The sequence below is a fragment of the Stegodyphus dumicola genome, chromosome 5 (assembly GCF_044657685.1).
Source record: "Stegodyphus dumicola isolate Sdum_Otavi_A_Nest chromosome 5, ASM4465768v1".
NCBI lineage: Eukaryota > Metazoa > Arthropoda > Arachnida > Araneae > Eresidae > Stegodyphus > Stegodyphus dumicola.
This window is the reverse complement of record NC_140772.1, coordinates 80,264,992-80,285,532: the sequence shown is the minus strand read 5'-3', so window position 1 is coordinate 80,285,532 and position 20,541 is coordinate 80,264,992. Positions and strand designations below refer to the sequence as shown.

At 29.9% G+C, this 20,541-nt stretch overlaps 1 long non-coding RNA gene across 2 annotated transcripts in view; it reads right to left on the bottom strand.

The window, feature by feature from the left end:
• Positions 1-3,748: 3,748 nt before the first annotated feature.
• The window catches only part of LOC118183699 (uncharacterized), a 342,152-nt gene continuing 325,359 nt past the window's right edge, over positions 3,749-20,541 (bottom strand). For both annotated transcript variants that reach the window (XR_004757279.2, XR_004757278.2), the window contains 2 exons: positions 7,826-8,203; positions 3,749-4,450 (listed from right to left, as the gene is read on the bottom strand). This is a non-coding gene — a long non-coding RNA (uncharacterized LOC118183699). The remainder of the gene's footprint in view (positions 4,451-7,825; positions 8,204-20,541) is intronic.

Here is a 20,541-nt window from a genome sequence, read left to right as displayed (position 1 = left end):
CTTATAAAGCGCCTGCGAAGAATTTTACTTCTTTGCCTGTATTCGTTATATATCACTCTCTTACACTCTCGTCATTGGGACGTACCATCAGTGTCATCTGGTCACTTCCTGAAATTTGCATATAATTCTTGAAGATGTGTGTTGTGATTTTACAGGTGATATATTTATTTTAGAGTTCGATTTTCGCGTGACTCCGAATTATCCTTAATTTATGGACATGAGTGTAGAAAATTATGAAATATAGCACTTAGAACCGTCACAAATAAGACTGGTAATTCAAAGTCACTGGCATTGCAATAATCGTGTTCATTGTTTCAATATGTACTTTTCTTAGACGTCAAAAAAAATCAATTTAACGAAATGTTAAGTTGAAGTGCTCTTAGGGTTTTTTAGATTAACTTTAGAATGAATCGAATGATGAAGAATGCTGAAAAATTCGAGTTTTTCGAATCCCAAATCTTTTGCGAGGCTCATGGGATACGATGAATCGGTTGTTTTTTTCTATTGTATGTATAAAATAAATGTTTAATAATGCCCCTCTAATGATTTTTTAATGAAAAATTCGAATTGGGCTACGCAGCTTTATATTATTATCCTGCAATATCAAGATTTAACATACCTTAATTACTTTCTTATTTTTTATGTTATTATAATACATGCGAAATATTTGTACATGAAATTACTGTTTTATTTAACTACTGTTTCGTTCAACATTCTTTCAAATTTTCTCAATCGAAAATTTTCTACTTTTTAGAACGAACTGATTTTTCTTCAATTAATACTTGTTTTCCACCTCGAAAAATATATATAGCCCTTCTGCAACACAGCATCCTGTAACACGATTTCGCCATAGTACGATTAATACATTGCGGGGACTCTTCTACAACACGGCATCTTATAATACGGTTTTGTTTGAATACCATAAGCAAATCTCAAGAAATCTCAAGAACTTTGACGAACCAGGCACGAGGTTTTTCCGTATTGAGCAAAGCACCTAGATAATCATTTAACACATAAACACCCAGTTGTCTTCCAAGATTCGGTTCCCATAAAAACAAATTTCCTGAAGGACACGAGCCGCGTGGTGGAGAGCGACTGTTGAATTTTTAACCTGTAAAAGAAGAAAATCGTTTCCCTCCATGACCTTCAAAATATAGCACAATAAAAATAATGGACTGTGTCGAGAAAGCGCAGCCATCAGATAAAAATGAAGAAACCTCACTATAGCAGAAGGTGAACTACATGAGGTAATAATAAGGGATCCAAAACGCTCAACCAACACATTCGGCTTCCAACATTCGAATCCTCATCTCCGTGCTCTGGAAACTAAAGTATCTTACTATGGTGGTCGGCAGTCTACCTTGATCCACGGTCTATTAAAGAATAACATTTTCATCTTTAAAGATAGTCCCAAACTATGTCCGTTACAGATAAAAACAGATAACGTTTAAAAAGAAATTAATTTTTTAGAAGAAAAGACACAGATCTTGGATCTTATTTTAAAAGTAGAAAAGGCATCTCAGATTGGAACAAGTCTTAATTTGAAGGAAGCAAGAGTCCGGACTCGGACTATTAAGAAATATGAAAAAGAAATAAGAAATGCAGTTGCTGCAGAATCTTCGACTCCCGCAAAACGCCCCTTGGACTCCAATAATTGAGAAGATGGAACTGGCAATCAGCATTTGGACTGGTGATAGCTGTCAAAAAAGAATTCCATTGGATGGTAATATGATTAAACAAAAGGACACAAAATTTACAAGCACCTTAAGAACATGAAGAATCCTTAATCAACCCAAATTTTAAAAAGCGTTTTGTAGTTCATAACGTCAAAGAGAATCATTCATAGCGTCAGGAATCCAAGCAGAATCTGCGTCGACTGATCACGAAAGTGATAGAACGTATCCAGAAAAACTAAAAACATTATTAAATTATTATTATTAAAGGAGAGCAAGGATAAGCATGAGATCAAGTTTTCAATGCAGATGAAATTGGGGTTTGGTGGAGCAAAGTGCCCAGTAGAACCTTTATACAGGAAAAAAAAAAACTGCACCGAATTAATCTGTCTAAAGATCGTCTAACGCTACTTTTGTGCAGTTGTGCATCGGGGACTTGATGACAAAAACCCTTGCTTTTAATTCTCGTGCTCTTAAAGGGAAAATAAAACATCTTACTGATACATTCGAAAGAAAATCCAAGAGATTGTGTAACTGGAATTCTATTTAAAGATTGGTTTTTATATAGATTTCTGCCAAACATTGAACGTTATTTACGTCAGAAAAATTTTATCTTCAAGGCGCTATTACTATTATATAATACTCTATGTCACTCACAAGTTTGAATCATCCCAACGTTAAATACTGTTCCTAACACCTAACACTATTACAACTATCGGATCAATGTATTATCTATACTTTTGAACCGCGTTATATGAGAAGAGAATTGCAGTGGGTATTAGACGTAACCGATCAGAGTCAATTAATATAATGAAAGCAATATTTCAATCAAGCTTTGTATTAACATTATATCTTTGTCGCTGAAAGAACTGAAAACGCCAACGTTAAATGAGCTTTGGAAAAAGGTATAACCTTCTATAGTTGAAATAGAAAACATTCATATATCATAAGAAATTGATATTGGTGACATATTAGGACTTGCCAAATCAAATGGAAGCGAAGGTTTTGTGGATATGGCTATTGAGAATTTATTAGTGAAACAACAAGTTGATGTGGCGTATTTGGTGGAAATAGCATCCGAAGCTGTAATTCAAACCGATTCTGAGGACACTAGTAATGATGAAGATTGTTCATTAAGATTAAGATTGTGCAGATTAACATTAAAAAATTAAAAGAGGCTAAAGCTTTAGTTTAAAACTTCGAGTCATTTTACTTGAATGTAGACCCTTCCTCTGAAAGAACCCGAAATTAAAAAAGGAGTTGCAAAATTGTCTAGATCCATACCGAGATATTCACAATGACCTGGTAAAACCCAGCAAGCAAAGTAAAATTACAGATTTTGTAAAGAGAAAAGTAGATGGAAGAACTTAAAGTGAAGAAAAAAAGTTCTGAAAGTGAAGGCGATATCATTCCGCTAAAAAACATTCTCGGTTGGTTATACTGAGCAGTGGCGACGAAGAAATTTAATTAATGAAAGTTGCTTTAAATTAAAATAATATTTTTTGTTTTGTGTTGTACATACATTTATACTTTAGATAAAAATTAGTTGTTAATGACGAATTAAAAAAAAATATTTGTTTTTAATAAGCTTTCATAACGTAACCCCCCTTTTTATACTGGCTCTTTGTCTCATGCAGCACCGTTTCACACAGCGCAGCATTTTCTAATAAACTCTGCGGTGTTACAGGAGGATTATTTGTAAATGTTTTCTTTCTATTTAAGGTAAGCTCACATGTACAAATTTCAAAGAACTTATACGTTCTAGAACATATAATTCTATGTATAGATTTCTGATTTTATCTTTTATTTAAATTCAAACCTATCTGATGTAATGCTTTAAATTAGGCTTAGCTGCATTTGAGTGCATAACCCTGAATTTGCAACGGCAGAAAAAATATTTTCTTGTTTATGAAAAGGCTCTTTTTTTTTGGTTGCCAGATTAATTACACCATTACTTTATTTTGGGGTTATTATGAAAAATTCATTTGCTCTGTTTCTTTAATTAGCTTAAAAATAGTATGTATTTCTTTCACTTGTTATTTCGTTATTTAAATTGCACATTTCCTTTATTTTGTCATTATTATTTTGAGTGGTGAATCATGGGATTAAATTGTTCCTGAAACTTTCATGAAGATGGATTGCGTTAAAAACCTTTTACTCACTGAACATTAATTCATTAAAAAAAATACTTTATTTATTTTTGCTACAACGGTTTCGTAGATATACCTTTAAATACATATTCCAGCTAATCCGGGAATCAGCAAAGTAATTCTATTCTATTCTAACTTAATAAAAATAACATTTCGTACAGAAAACACGAGCAGCAGAATATAGCCTAACTGACTTATTGAATGTTGTACCCACCACTGTTATTTAAGACAAATAAGGTGCCGCACTAATTTGCAAAAGTGAGAATTTGTTAGAAAACGGAGAACTCAGTGACAGATAGAATTTCTTCTCCTAGTGCGCGAGGAAAACTGCTTATCCCCAAAATCATTTACACAGCAAAATAATGCCTTAATCTTCAAGAATAAACATAAGAAAAGTAAAGCAATCTTGGATTCGTAAACCAACTGGCTCACTGCGGCCGAGATCTTCGTTTTCATAATATAACCAAAGAGAATTTTCATAATCTGCAATCATCTAGTAAAATATCTGCTGATTGCAGAAAGATTTCATTTGTAGATAAAAATTGTCATGAAGACTTGATAGGGTGTGTTTATCCACATGCCTGGGTTCCATTTATATTAATGTCATTCGGTTTAGAAATAAGATTTCTGTAAAATAATATATAAAATAAATATATGCAAATAAAATAAATGAATATAAAATTAAATAAAATACACAATGAATTAAAATTACCTTTAAAATGCATAAATAAAAAAAATAAATAAATAAGCAAAAAACACTCTACCTATAAAAAAAGGATCGTCGCAATGGTTTACATAAATCACAGGAATGATCACTGAATATATATATCACAGGAATGATCACTGAATATATATATCACAGGAATGATCACTGAATATATATATCACAGGAATGATCATTGAATATATATATCACATTTATTATAAGAATATAAATAATTTTTCAGCAGGAGAGAAAAAATACAAAGATTCACTTAAAATATTTTCAGTAGAAGAATATCTAAGAAATTTTTAATTAAAAATAAGTTATTATTATCTGGAAACATGCATTGGTTATTCAAGTTAAGAATATACTATTATCTGCGCGTTAAAATACTGCATCAATGTCTTAAAGAATGAAAGTTTGACTTTGGCTAATAAATGCAATATCACATACTATATGTTTATATGGTTTAAAATAGTATTATGTATTAAATTGAAACTTCTTGCTTTGTTAATAAGAATATGAAAAAAAAAAATATATGGGAAAGAAAAACGAAATCACGTTTTAACAGATAAAGTACAAACGTGCTTTTCCCTAACGTTACGTTTGATATAATTCAAAGCATTGAAAGTTTTCGTAAGAATTAGAAAGGATTTGACACATAAGACTAGAAAGATGGCTTTCAATGAGTTGGTTTCAAAATAATGCTTTCTTTACTATAACATCTCAGAAAAAGTTCAAAATATCTGTCGTTAAATGCGACATTATATACAGATTATTTTACGAGTTTCTATAACAATTGCTATATATATATATATATATTTATAATTATACAGCTGAAAGGGTAGCGTTCTTCATAGATTAATACTATGTCATTTGGTTTCAATTCAGTTGCTTATGAATTTTGCTGGCACATATTACCAGATCTTAAATTTAATAAATAACATTTTCCTGCACATTTTGTGATAAAAAAATATGGTAATTGCTTTATTGCAATGTGATTGACGTAAATCCAAATGATGGAAATTGATAAGTATTCTTATAAACTCTAGAGTTAAGGTGGGGAGTGTTAAAAAACGCCTATAGAGGGGGCTGTACCGCGCCTGTTTCTTCAGTGTAGGATTAGAATTTGTAATAATAAGATGTGCTTAACTATGAGTAAGAATGTTTGTAAGGGAGTTGCCGACCCTAATAATTAGCGGCACAATTTACGCTCTATTTCAGTAACCATGTAAATAAATTTATGTCTTGTTATGTTTTAAATTGAACCTTTTATCGCCTATTACATACAAACTGAACCACCATGATAGTTAAAAGTTTTGGATTAGTAAAAATACCACAAGCGCTCTATCTTTTGGACTAATCATCAGCCTCCACTAGACACTTCGCTGTTCTGCTAATTGTTTATAACGTACTTAATATTTCATGAACGATTTCATCTTCAGTTCAAACATACATTTTTTACGCGAATGTGTTACTTACATATATATGCATACGTATGTATATATATAAAATCTATTTTTTACGTGTATGTTATATATATGTAATAATAAAATTCCATAGTCAAGAATACACTTAAATTTCTAACTGTATGTTCTTTTCATTTTTTAATGGCGACGTTCTCTTATTTCAAAGTACGTGGAATTAAATCCACAGCCCCGTAGTCAAGTTGTTTTTTCCCGCCTTTTCTACGCGTACAGTTATAGAATGTTCTGGAAATATTTAAAGCGAACTGGATTGGATTGGCGTCATTTCTCGGAAGCTCTGCCTTTCCAGAGGATATAAAAGGACTCGCAAAGGAATATCGGGGGCTTTTTCGTAAATGTCACGATGCAGTAAACTTCATACAAAAAGTTATTAGTAATTCTTTTTTATTTACTCCGGAGATCAGATTTTTGTAATTGCCATTTCCCCTGAAATATAATAAATGGATCCTGTTTTTTTAAACTTATCGTCTGATAATTTAAGCTACGACTACATCTATGATTCTTCACCAATCTATTTATTCCGTACAAAAGCTGGTACATCACATATATATATATGTATGTATGTATGTATGTATGTATATGTGCATGTTTGTTTATACGCAATAAAATGCACTGTTAGAGATATCAGAGTAACAAGAATGAGAGTAAGTTGCAGAAATTTTAAAGCTTAATTTCGGAAGTTTCAATAGAACTTTACTCTTCAGATGTAGGAGGGAAAAGAATGAAGTACAAGCATGGGCTTACGCGATAAAAGCAGAACAGAAAATTGAAGAACGTTTAATTGAGGTAAGAAACAACGCTACTGGAGCCATCCATTGATAAAAAGTGCAAACAGCTATGAAATACAATTAATTATTAAATTAAAAATTTGAAGATAAAAAAAGATTAGAATTGGGCATATTAACTAGAACTGAAGCATTTTTACGAATGTGAAACGCCTCTAGGAAATCTAATTCACCAATAGGAGGTGTTCTTTTTTGCCCATTTTTGACTGCAGAAATATGTAAAATGTGATTCTTTTATTAGAAACGCTGGATTATAGAAGATTTAAATGTTTGCCCCCTAACGCATGTCTCGTGCTCCTTAATGCAAAATTTCAAGCTTAAGCTACACTAACAAGGAATACTCTACGTATCCTAGGAGTTCATACCTAGAATGTAGTCTTTATGTATTGAATTTCAGGATGTGAATGGGATTTGATAACGCCAGTAGTTTTTTAATTTATGGAATTTCTGGATTTCTTTCTTAGCTGGAACTTTTTCGAATTTTGGTCGATTGTTATCGCTAGCGCGCGTGCTTTTCATTTTCTGTTTTCACTCCTACAACTGAAGATGAAATTTCTGTATAAAACTTTGAAACTAGTCCTGGAATTTTATACATTTTACGGTGATTTTTGTTGCTTTTATATCTCCATTCATTTGTTCTTCGTCTTTTTAATTTAGTTAATATTAAAATGTATTATTGTTATGTTTTCACATATATGATTTATATGAATTAAAGTGTATTAAATAAGATTAATGACATTTGAAAATGAAACTTAGTATATTATCAGCTTATTCAGATGCAGCTTATTATTTAAAATTTTAGCATTTATTTCGATTAATAAATGCTAATTAGTGGTTTGATAACACTATAAATTATATTTTTAAAAATATAATATTAAAACGAAATTAAACCATAGCAATAAAATAATCTTCCACTTTAAAGTAACTCAGTATACAGCTTCCTTAACAATATAAAATGTTCAATCACATTCTCAAGAAAATTAAATTCCTGAAAAAGTGTATCTTAATATTTTGTGCACTTACTCACCCTCTGAGACTCCTTCTTCCCAAAAATTCATCTTCGTCTTCAGAATCAACGCTGAGAGACAATGGCCACGAAGTCTGTACGAGAGACTCACGAATTAGAGAGTGCCAACCGAAACTGAAATCATAAGTATCATCAGATCGAGTGAGTCTCTTCCGCCGAACTTGGCGGATATTGTTCATCATCTTCATAGAGAAGTTGCAGCAGAAGAAAAAGTTCCGACGATGAATACGGCTTCCACTATTTCTAACTGTAAGTAAAACGCTCTTGTTTCGAAAGGCTTCTTCGATGGTTGGAGGAGATGGAAAAATCTAGGGCCATTGTTGCAGCAGAAAGGAAGCGGACGTCAAGCTCTTTTTTTAAACGATTTTTGTCTTCCAACTGCAAAAGACAGAAATTTTTATTTATTATTTTTTTTTAATTTAACTGCTTCCCCTTAAAAGTAAAGAGGAAGAGTAAGGAAATGATTCACAGAATGCCATCAGAAACGTTTTTGCCGTTAAACATATTTCGTCTGAATAATTTGCAAAATGATAATTATATTATCAATAACAAAATGAAAAAAAAATGAAAACTATATTTCTCTTTTAATGATAGCCATTAGGATTAAGAGTTGAATTTGCATTTCTGCTTCAAATTTATTAATACATATTAATTGCAGATTATCCCCACATAGCACAAAAACATCCTTGGGATACCCTGAGGATGTTGCTCACGGGATATGCGCACATCCTCAGTACATCCTGGAATATCCCTCGAACCTCCTAAGCACATACTCCCTAGTGCTTAATGTCACATCCCAGTATATCCTTAGGACATCCTAACAAAATCCCATCGACAGCGTACGGGATGTTATTAGGATATGAACTCTTACTTACTACATCCTCAGGACATCCCGGGATATCCCACTAACCTCCTAAACATATCCCATTATATCCTAAGAGCATCCTATCTGTGTCCCATCGACAGCGTATGGGATGTTATTAGGATTTAAATTCCTACTTACTGCATCCTCAGGACATCCCGTAATATCCGACTTTCCTCCTAAACTCATCTCGAGTGCTTAATGTCACATCCTAGTATATCCTTAGGATATCCTATCTAGATTCCACCGACAGCATATGGGATGTCATCAAAATTTGAAATACTAGTTACATTATCCCTTTAAACTCTTAAGTACACACTCTAAACTGCTTAATGTCACATCCCAGTATACGTATACCCAGGAAACTTCCTTACATTGCGGTGAAAGTATGTGAAGGTGTAATGATCTACAACCTACTTAGTTTACAAACATAGTCTCAAATCTTTCTCCTGTGGTTACTATGGAAAAATAAGAAATATTGAGAATATTTATAAAACTTATTTTTTCTTAAATCTGAATTTCAATTTACATAATAATTTGTAAATATATTAAAACTGAGCAAGAAACGTAAAATGAATTATTGATCATTTTTAAACATTCAGTAGCCCCAAATTGAAGTATTCATAACTAAATTATTTTACAAACTCAGTTTATAATTTCAATTAATTTGTATTAAAAATTAAATAATAAAATTAGCCATTTAATAATCTTTACAGATTAAATTAATCATCTTTCTATAATACATATAAAGAATTGTTAGTGTTTTGATCAGACCGTTGAGAAATTTAAAAGGAAATTTTATTTTTAAAACTAAATCAATTCCTAACCACAGAATAAGTAAACATGTTTTCGTAACATGAAAATACTGCAGGCTTTTTTTATATATTTAATATTGAGTTGTAAAAATTATGTTCTTGACATTGTTAACAATTATTTGCATCATTAGAAAGGTAACTCAAGAAGCTGTTCTAAAATATTATCTTTCTGCTCACACATTAAAAAAAAATCTGAAAGGACTCAGATTTTACCAGTCACTCAAAAGGGCTCAAAGTTTAATATGGTTTATCAGTAGAGATTATCAATACAGCTGGGCCAGTGGAAAAAGCAAAACATTTTTTAGGATATTGACACCAGAAAGTTATATTATCTTCTATATATTTGAAAAGTGAAGAAATATATCATGAAATTGTATAAAAATATTAAATATTTTCAATTAGATATATCATGAACTAAATTCATTTTAAATCAATCAGATTAAAAAGTAAAATATATCATGAATATTGTATAAAATTACTAAATATTTTCAATTAGAGATATCATGAATTAAATTCATTTTAAATCAATCAGATTAAAAAGTAAAAACAAAGATATTGTTAAGAACTGTGTGTATTGCTTTTAAATAGCTTGGCTTGTTAATCGATAACAGATTAGATTTTAAGGTAAATATCTTACATTTTGCCAAATGGCAAGACTTGAATGAAAAACGAAATCAGTTTACAATTGACGCTACATTTCAAATCTAATAACCTTTTGGATTAAAAAAAGTCTGAAAATAGTTTGCACTGGTTCACTGGTATAAGTTTATGCGAAATTCAATAAAATGAAATTTACCAGTTGAAATCAGCACCAAAATTAAACTTCTGGCACATGTTAAAGTTTATTTCATTCAGAATTTTATTACTATTGTAACTATTCATTTCAGAGCAAAATAAAACAGTAATTACCATTTACATGACAATTACCAATATCAGCGCCAAAAATTTAAAACTGCATTTTACGCAATACAGAAAAACTCTAAAAGAAGATCTACTGTATGTTTCCCATGCAGTTAAAGGCATTTTATTCTGTAATCAACTCCACCAATTATTAATAGTACTTCTAAGTATATTCACTTGACTCTTTCTGCTTAATATATGCTGTGTAAAATTTTCCATAAATGTATTAATTCATTTTATTTTGAAGTGTATTCAGCTCTTAATGTCAACGAGAATATTTACTTCATTTTTATTCGCTCTCTAAAGAGAAATCAAAATATGTGGATTTATATCACGCTGAGAAAAGCACTGCTACCTTAATGTGAAAATGCAGCGAATTATAATTAACAAATAGTGAAACTAATTACATTTTATTTATGAAATATTTCACATATAACATTCTTCAGTTCCACATATGTGGCAGTTTGAGAATTTTCTACATATACAATTTTTTTAAATGTCTAATTATTTTTTTATTTTCAAGGAACGTTTAAGTATTCTTTCACCTTTAGTATATAAGTATTGTTAATTTACCTGATAAAATTACTTAATGTGGAATACAGAAAAATATCGAACCACTTACCTTTGTGATTTCATCTGCAGAGAGACTAAAAAAGTAGTTCAGCTAAACCTGTTATAATAAATATTTATAATAATGCTAAATCCTGCATTAACTATTAATATGACAAATTTTTATAAGCTATCTACTTGCATGAAAATTAACATACTCAGAAATTTATGGCACTATCTAATGATTAACAGAGGACACACACTTTTCAAAATTCAAAATAGATTTTATTAATCCAATTTATAACATTTTCTTTACATTTTTTAAAAGAAATTCATTTTATAACCTTGTAAAAGAGGACATCTGCTAGAACTCTTGATAAACTACATCTCTGTCTTTGCCTTTCACAGAACCTAAAATAAAGAAAAACACTTGCAATTACTATATGTGAATATAATTCATACTTAAATTTAAACAAATGACTATTAAATGCATGAAATTAAATACCAGAAGAATGCAAATTAAAGGAAACATTTTAACATTTATTATTTATAAACAGAGTAGCAATTATTTGATTATTCGATTACAGTAAAATAAACGTGGAGGATGCCTTTTTAAATTTTTGTTTATGTCAGGAACTAAACTCAAATCACCAGCTGAACATGTCAGTAGTTTTATCAATCAGCCACTAGTAGGCAACCTGGATGCCGAATCAATACATAAAGTTGCCAAGAGAGGAACAAAATTATAATATTTACATGTTACCTAATCATAAATCTATTTTAAATTTAATGTGTAGGCAAGTCCAAAAAGAGTGAGAAGGAATTTATTTTGCAACACGAAGTAAAGTTGTCTTGCAGGAGGGAAAAAAAAAAGAAAAAACTTTTCTCATGAGACTGGCAAATACAAAATAATGTAATTGCATCTGGTAACATTTTGCTGACAAGACCATAAGTAATTATTAGCCACGTGCAGAAAATAAAACCTGATCATGATAAGCAATATGCAATTTTAAGCTTTTGAATTTATCAGCAGAAATCTACCAAAGAAGTATATTTTATGTTGTAACAGTAGTAAATGAAGATGTGGCTAATCTTTACTATACGATAACCCTTGGTTTTTGTCTGAAAAATCGGCAGTGGTATTGGTTGTTCATGAAATCTAGAAGCCCGCTGGATGAAATAGTTTTTTCAGTAAACCTAATGTTAATAATGTTGGCGAAAGTAGCCTTTTTTTAAAGTGGAATTTTTTTTAAGTCTCTGTCATTAAAAAGGGGTTATTTCTGCGAATATTGCCAAACATGTTGTGATAAATTGAGATTTGGCTATTTTTTGTAATAGTAAAACTTTCGTATGTACCCGGGTTTTTGGTTCTTACCATTCTTTTCAATTGCTATGTTTGGTTGCACATGAGTGGTTTTGCATTTTTAACTTGCTATTATTTTGCTGCGGGTACTATCATTTGAGTATATCTGAGGTGACTAAGAGGCCAACAATATAACTGAATTGCTTACCTAAAGGATGGAGGAAATGGTGGTGGGAAAAGTAAAGGTGTAAAAAAGGTTTGTTAAAAAATGATGTTTCATTTATTTATTCGTATCTGTGTGTTAATTTTTGTTAAATTATTTATTGTTTGATGTTTTTATGTTAGGCAATATGTATTTTGCTATTGGTCTCTGTGTATTTTTGGTTATTTGTTCGTCTCTGTCTGTTAAGACAGTGGCGACATTTTTCTGGTTAACATGGTAGTTTCAACTTTGTTTTAGCTTTCTGATTTTGTTAAAGTGAATATAGATCGATGTGTACATGGACAAAGTTAAGGCAGTGCGCAAAGATCTGATTTTTTTAAAGTTAAAATAGGTCGATGTGTATATAGACACCAAGTCTTTGACTTTTTATTTTGGTTTTTTGTAATGGCCATCTTGAAATTGGTGCCTATGCTTCTTGGCCCCGATTTTCGCATCAAAAAAACTATTCTCCAAGGAGTACTGTACAGTAAATTTTTACCAAATAAGTTATACCATAATCAGTGCGCAAAGATGGAGATTTGAGTTTTGTCTACAAAGCATGATGGTTTTACTAGATTAAGATATTGTTTCAACCATGCATATTTTTGACAAAATTATGCAAACTTTTATTTTTATTTAATTTTTCAAACTATTTAATATAAAGTTTAAATCAATAAAAAATGAATATGGCATACTTATGGTACTATATTTCACTTGTTAATAAACATTTGTATAGCAGGGCAAATCAGATATTTGAAAAGACATCCACTGAGATTACACATAATACACGACAGAACGGTAACACCTCATAAAGCTGAAGATAGCTAACACATTTAACTGTCAAAATTACATAAATAACATGAATTCGAAACATAATTAATGACATAAATAACATAAACGACATAAATTCGAGAAGCAAAAAAGTAAACTTACAAATATATCAACTGAACTTACCTTTCATACAACAAAATATCCATAGAACAACGAAACCTCATAGTGCAGCCATCTTGAATTTCATTTCAAATAAATATATTTAGCAGTTCTCTACTATATTTAGCAGTCTGCGGAAGAATACGAGGAACTAGCATATTGCCCAGTTAGAATGTGCAATGACGCGAAAGAATATAGTTCTACAGAATTTCCTACATTATTCCGTAATAAACACTACTATTTCATATATTTTCCTATATCTCATTAATTAATTAATAGATAAATTGTTAAATATTGCTGAATTCATTTTCATTGAAATGTAAAACTTTGCAGGTATGTGACGATCATCTTTTGTCCGATATTTCTGAGAATACGAGTATAAACAAATTTTTTAATCTGAGAGTATTAGTAAATGAATGTATAGAATATTGCCTCTCAAACGACCACTTCTAAAAGTAACCAATATTTATGAGATTATGAAAATTTTTAATATTAAGCAATATTTCTCTAAGACGACCATCTCTATAGAAGACCAAAGCTTCTAGAATCTTGGATAGTCATCAGAGAGAATACTGGGAAATTATCGCACGACTGTAATTCAATATCAATAAGAGTGTGTTCGATTGAAAGGCGTTTTCCGTTCTGTAACTAGTTTTTTTTAATTCTAATTTTTGCCTATCTTTATAGTAGTATTTGCAATTTGTAAGTAATAATACATATAATTTAAACAATTTTATGAAAAATGTATGTTATTTAGAATTTAGAAAATATTCTAGAAAATGCTAATCCATTGAAAAAAATCTTTCCCATGCCTAAATAAATTTTTAAAAATAGCAGTTAAAATTAATAACAAAATAACAAGAATAAGTCATCAATCATATCAAATATTTATCAATATCACTATTTTTTAATGTACAGCATTTAAAAACAACTTATTAAAATACATATGAAAATTAAATAATGTGCATGTTTCAGATGTGCAATAACAAAAATTTGAAACTGGTGAATTCGAGAACAAATATCCTCAGAATGTTTGACAAGTGAAGTCCTCCGGACAATGCAGTCTAAATATCACCAGGATGTGAAATTAGTGAAGTCTTCAGGACATCTGAGAATCAACATCTTCAGGGCATCCTAAGTATGTCCCGGTATATTGCGACTTAAATAGGTCATCCTGAGGATGTTCTGTGCTATGAATATCATAATTTACAAAAAATCTAAATGTATAAAAATGTAACAGTTTCTTTTTATTTAATTATTTATCTCAACTGTATTATAAATCGTATTCTGGTAAGGTCCCCAAGCTCTTAAATTGACAAAAAAATTCAATCTGTCTATGAAAATATGTTAATAATATGCTATTTAAATAATAATATGTTGACTGATGATAGAAATTTAAAACAGTACTGCATTTATCGGGAATCAAGAAACCCCTATCTCCAACTAAAATCGCTTCTTCTAACTAGCTACAAGGTAAGTAAAATTCGCTTTTAGTTTATTTGCTTATACGATACTAATTTTATTATTCGCATAAATTTTGTACATAAAATAATCGAAATTAATTAATATTTTAGATGAATTTAGATGATATGCTTATTAGCGTACCATGCTTGAAATTTAGCGGTTCCACATTAATGACAAATCTGTTATATACTCTGCGTATAACAACTATTAGTGATTTGTGCTTTAAGGCGCTGAGTCACAAATCTCTCTTTCTGGAAGATAAACAAAATTTGGCAATAGATAAGTTTCTCCAGCGCATATATAATTTTTATTTTACATTTTGCAATAAATAAAAAATTCCCATTCTTCTACTGTTTTGATGGTCTGCTTCCAGGAAAGCTCGATATTTGAAAGTCTACTGTATTTCAAATGTTAACCACTTTGCTCACTTGTAACTTTTTCGTAACCTAATGATGACTATATATATATATATATATATATATATATATATAAATGTATAAATAATATTGCAATATTATATATACAGATATACATAAATGTATACTTAATGTTGCAATATTCGGTACAGACATATAAAGGAATAAAATTTACTCTTTATATGCAATATGTATATCGCTACTGAATTTAAATATGTGAGAAAAATAATTTTTATTTGATATTTTCTCATATCTTTTTAGTTTAATTGATAAGAAACAAAGCAATTACCATTCAAATTACTTACCACATTCCACTGGAGTATCAATTTATGGCAATATGTACCTAAACATATATCATATATCGCATTTATTTTCATAATGTGTTTTCAGGCTTTAAGAATATTTTCATGCTTTTGTTTAAACAGGGATTGGATTGGATTGGATTGGATTATTCAGTTATGGCAAAGCACACGAGGGCTATCTGCCTAAAGGGAGGGATGCCTTTCGTGGAGGACTTTCTAAGGGAAACTGGCTCGTATACACGTTACACATGGGGAAAACCACGAAAACGCCCATGCAGCCAGCCCGTTCGCGGGATTCGAACCTCAGACCGAACTACCAGTGTTCAGCGTCTTTACCGCTCGGCCGCTGTGTTTAAACAGGGAATGCAGTAAGTGGGCTGTCTTTGCTCTATATAGCGCAACATTTAGGAACATATTTCGAGGAGTTATATACATACGTTTCTTAATATTAGACTATGAAGCATATTTTTCCCCTTTTCGTCAAGTTTAAGGTTTTTTGCATATGTTTTAGTATGCTTAATGAATATCGATATTAGCAATGGCATGAAATTAGTATTATTAGCGAAAAAAATTAAAGGTTTTAGATTTTCAATTACTTTCAAAGGAGCGGTTTTTTTTAACGTTTTGTGTGTTACATTTATTTATTAAATATAATGTTCTTTGCACTTTAAAATTCAGTTCAACAGCAATGTCGCAAAAGAATTTTAAAATGAGCATATCTTTAGAATTCCCGATACACAGTTCCGCGCGCTGGAGGAAAGGATTTTTCCCCCGTGGAGTGTTGCCATTGTTCGCATTTAAATCGTTAAGTTTGTTAATCAAAAATTTGTTACCGTTTTACAAAATATGAAATCGATAGTAAAACAAATTCCAAATTTCCAATTTGGGTTTTCAGATGCCCATATTCGCAGTAGGATTATGTCATTCAAAATTGGATGGCTGTAGGTACCGTTGTTTTATCACAATGCCAGAAACATACCTACATTTATGCAGATTCTTTATTATTTAATTACTTCAAATATAATGCAGGAACATTTGGTGGCAACAATTTGAAAAGCGATATGCCGTTTATAGTGATTCGACGCAAAACGAAAACAATAGCCCTTCAGGGACAAAACCCCTTTGGACAAAAAAAAAAAAAAAAAAAAAAAAAACTGTTTTATTTTACATACTATGAGGTCTTGTCCGCTTAACGTATTTGCAAATATTAATATATTAATCTAGGCAAAATTAAGAATGGATCTGCTTAATGCATTAAAGCCTAAAGGTGAAAAAAAATCAGCCTTTCCTTCACCAGGGTTAAAAAATTATCATGATTGTATAAATAAGACACGGTTAAAATTATTTTGAAAATGAAGTTGAAACAGAATAGTAAATGCTGAAATGCTATAATAAACATCTTTTACTTATTTTTGAAGTCATTAGAAATCTATAAACATCTTGCTTCATCACAAAAATTTAAAATGCGTTGATATTTCTTGTTTAGACTTATGTAGAATTATTCTTAACTTTTCACCAGCTTAAAATGTAAAAAATAGGAGAGGTTATTTAGTATTTTATAGCAATAAGCTAAGAGATTCGAATCAAAATATGAAATATTTTACTGAATTTTCTTATAAAGAAATTATTCCCATAATACAAAGTCAACTAATATATTTGGGAAGATTATAATGAATTCATTTCTTTAAAGAAGAGTTACTGTGAAGGACGTTTAAACTTATTCAATATATAAATGCAATTCATTGTAAATGCAAATAGCTAACTCATCTTTGCAACGTCTGAACGACGAAAAAATGTATAATTGTTTGTGGTTTAGACATAAAATGTTTGCGGTTTAGTAAATATTATAAATTTTGAAAGTTTCAGAAACTTATAGCAATGCTGCTACCTAAAGTCTTCGTATTCTAGAGCATTGCTTTCTGATCTTTTCTATAGTCCATCTAAATTCAATTAAAATGAAATTTGAAAATTAGTAAAATTATTTCGTAACAGTAATCCCATCATTAAAGACATTGTAAGATACATTTTTTTGATTCATTTAAAAAACTCAAGTGTGGCCATGTGCGGATTTTATACTTACTACCTTTTTTTTTCACCAGCTAAATCAACGAAATAGATAAAAGAAATTTTAATTGAAGGTCAAAATTTTATAGTTTAAGTGCACAAGTAGTAGAGAGGAATTAATATAACTGCTCCAAAATATAAGCATGAAGAAATCTTGAATAAATCTTACTGAATAAATCTTGTGTCGGTTTTGATAAAGATAGCAAATTTCATGAACTTTAAGGGAGAAGCTAGCTTTGAAATTCTCATAATTTAATCTGAACTTGCATACAGACACATATTACTTCCCTTTTCATTTTGGAAAATTTTCGTTATTCAGAAAGTTAAATAAAAGAGTTTCTAATTATGTTAATTTAATGGGTTTTAAATTCCTCTTATAAAACACCTGACTACTGTTAAGCAAAATGATTGTCCGTTTTTACCACACAGATTAGCAATTCCAATGTATACCAGATTTAAGCAAAACAGAAAAGCATACCTTAAATCTTAAAAAACAAAGAAACACTATGAGAAATTTTCAATTATGATCCATAATTTATGTTATTTGTCTACCATATTATGTAATTCTACTCTATCTCAAGTACGTGTTGGTGCAAACATTTGTTGCTAAGTATGAACTTGTAATCATATAAAAGCTCTAGTGATTAAATTATATTTTCTGCCTTTTTTCGACAAATGAGATCAATACCATAAAAATATGCAGTATGACTTCTTTAAGTAACTTATTTGACTTACTTAAATTTCCGTGTTATAGAGAAAACTGTAACGCCTATCTCTGTTTTCCTGTCCTCTCGTGACCTTGTTACAAACAGTACTTATTTATAAGAAAATAACTTGAAGATTAAATGCAACGTTAAACTTAACTTCAGTAAAATTTTTAAATTATCTCAAACTTTTTAATTTGAGATCAAAGGAATCCCTTTCGCCTATCCATCTCTATTTATTTTCTAGTCCGAGAGATAAATGTTGACGAGGTTTCGTATTCCGCAAGTAATTTTTCTTGCTGCATTTATCAAAATTATTGTTGTCGAATTGTTTCCCTGATTGTGAGTGTATTTTGGTATTTTTTACCTTCAATTCACTATTCTTAATTTTCAGCGAACTGGAAAGTTTAAGATTATTATTATCTTTCTACACTACAATGTACTGGTACATTTTACTTAGACATTTTTTATACTGGTACATTTTTTTATAAAAACGAATATATTTTTTTTCATTTAAAGCTTTAAATTATGATGGAAAAATGTCTGTAATATATTTTATTCACGAATGAAAATTTAAGAAAACTTTAAGGATTATTTTAATGTTGGATATTTTCCTCAAGTAAATTTGCAAGAAGTATTCCTTTAAGGAATTATTTTACGCTTTGAGATAGTTTAGAATTAACACACGTGAAGGATAATTAATGATCACTTTATTTTAGTTAAGGGGACGGTGGACTTTAAAATAGCTAAAATTCAACCAAAATATTGAATTCGTTTTTTTACTCTCATAATATTCCATACACGTAACTACATCGTATGAAAAAAAAACCGAGTTCAAATATTCTACATGTAACATTTTACAATCATGTAAAATGTGTAAACAACGTAAACTTTTCCCTTTAAATTTTGGAGAAAAATCTAAAAAAATGTATTTCAACAGTTATTTACTGATGCAATAATTTATATATTTGCTCAAAAGAAGTGTTTATTTCCGGAAAAAAAAAAAAAAAAAGGCTAGAAATGTCAGTATTGACAGCTATTAATGAATTTAACTTTGATTGTGTGAATGTTATACGTCTAGAACAGGAAGAAACAATCTCGGTTTCTCTACGCATTGCAGGAAAGCGTGATCAACGTCGCTTGAACCAAAGCAAAAAAAGAGAAGTTTACCTGCTTGGAAAAAAACAGAAATAGTAAAAAATATAAGTAAAAAATATATAAAGCATTAAAAGATAATGTAAATGTAACAAATGAAGGTAAAACATAGGTTGCGAGTGAATTTTAAAAGTTTCATTGGATATAATACATAAATTATTTCTACCTAAAACTTCGAATCACGAGCCAATTTGCGATATGTTTATTTTTCTCATTTTAATATTATGAGATTAAAAATAGTTAAATGATACGAAAATGCTATCTAGTATCTATATATTCATATTTAAAGTTAATTTGTTGTTCCTCTTGACCATGTGTTAAAAGTAAGTTTCAAGAAAAACATTAAACTCGGTTTTCTCAAAACAAAATTTTTCGCAGTTCGTATGTCTTGAAAATGCTCCATGCGTCTCATTTGTAGTTAAAAATGAATGATATTTGGAAGAAACTATCTTGTTATATGTTACAATAGATCTGTGTATGCGTTTTGGGATATGAGGTTATTAAGAAGTTTAAACTTGTGATAATATTTAACAAAAGGTGATATTTTTCCGAAAACTGGGTTTAAGTTCACAAAAATCCTTTTTAAAAATTTCTGATCCATCATATTCAATAACGGATACACAGAAACTTTTCTTAAGTCTTTATAACAAACTTAAAGGAAAAATTAGGAAAAAATATTGAAAATTAGCGCGCAAGGAGCATTTAAAATCTATAATTAATTATTTGTTTTAAAAATTTTTAATTAAAAAAATTAATTTTGCACATATATTTTATAAACTGATGTTATAATACGTACATGTATATATTTCTTGCTGAAAACATAAAAACGTAAAAAACTAATTTTTTAAGTCCACCGTTCCCTTAAACAGTAACGGATTATGAAAATGATAAAATGTTCAAACAACTACATCAATGATAAAACATTTAAGACATACATATATGATACGATGTTTATTTTCGCTACTGCATATTATTTTCTCATTAACTCTATTACCTCAGGTTTGATGGGGCGTTAAAAAAAGTTATTCATCCGGGTAAGGAAGAATGAAA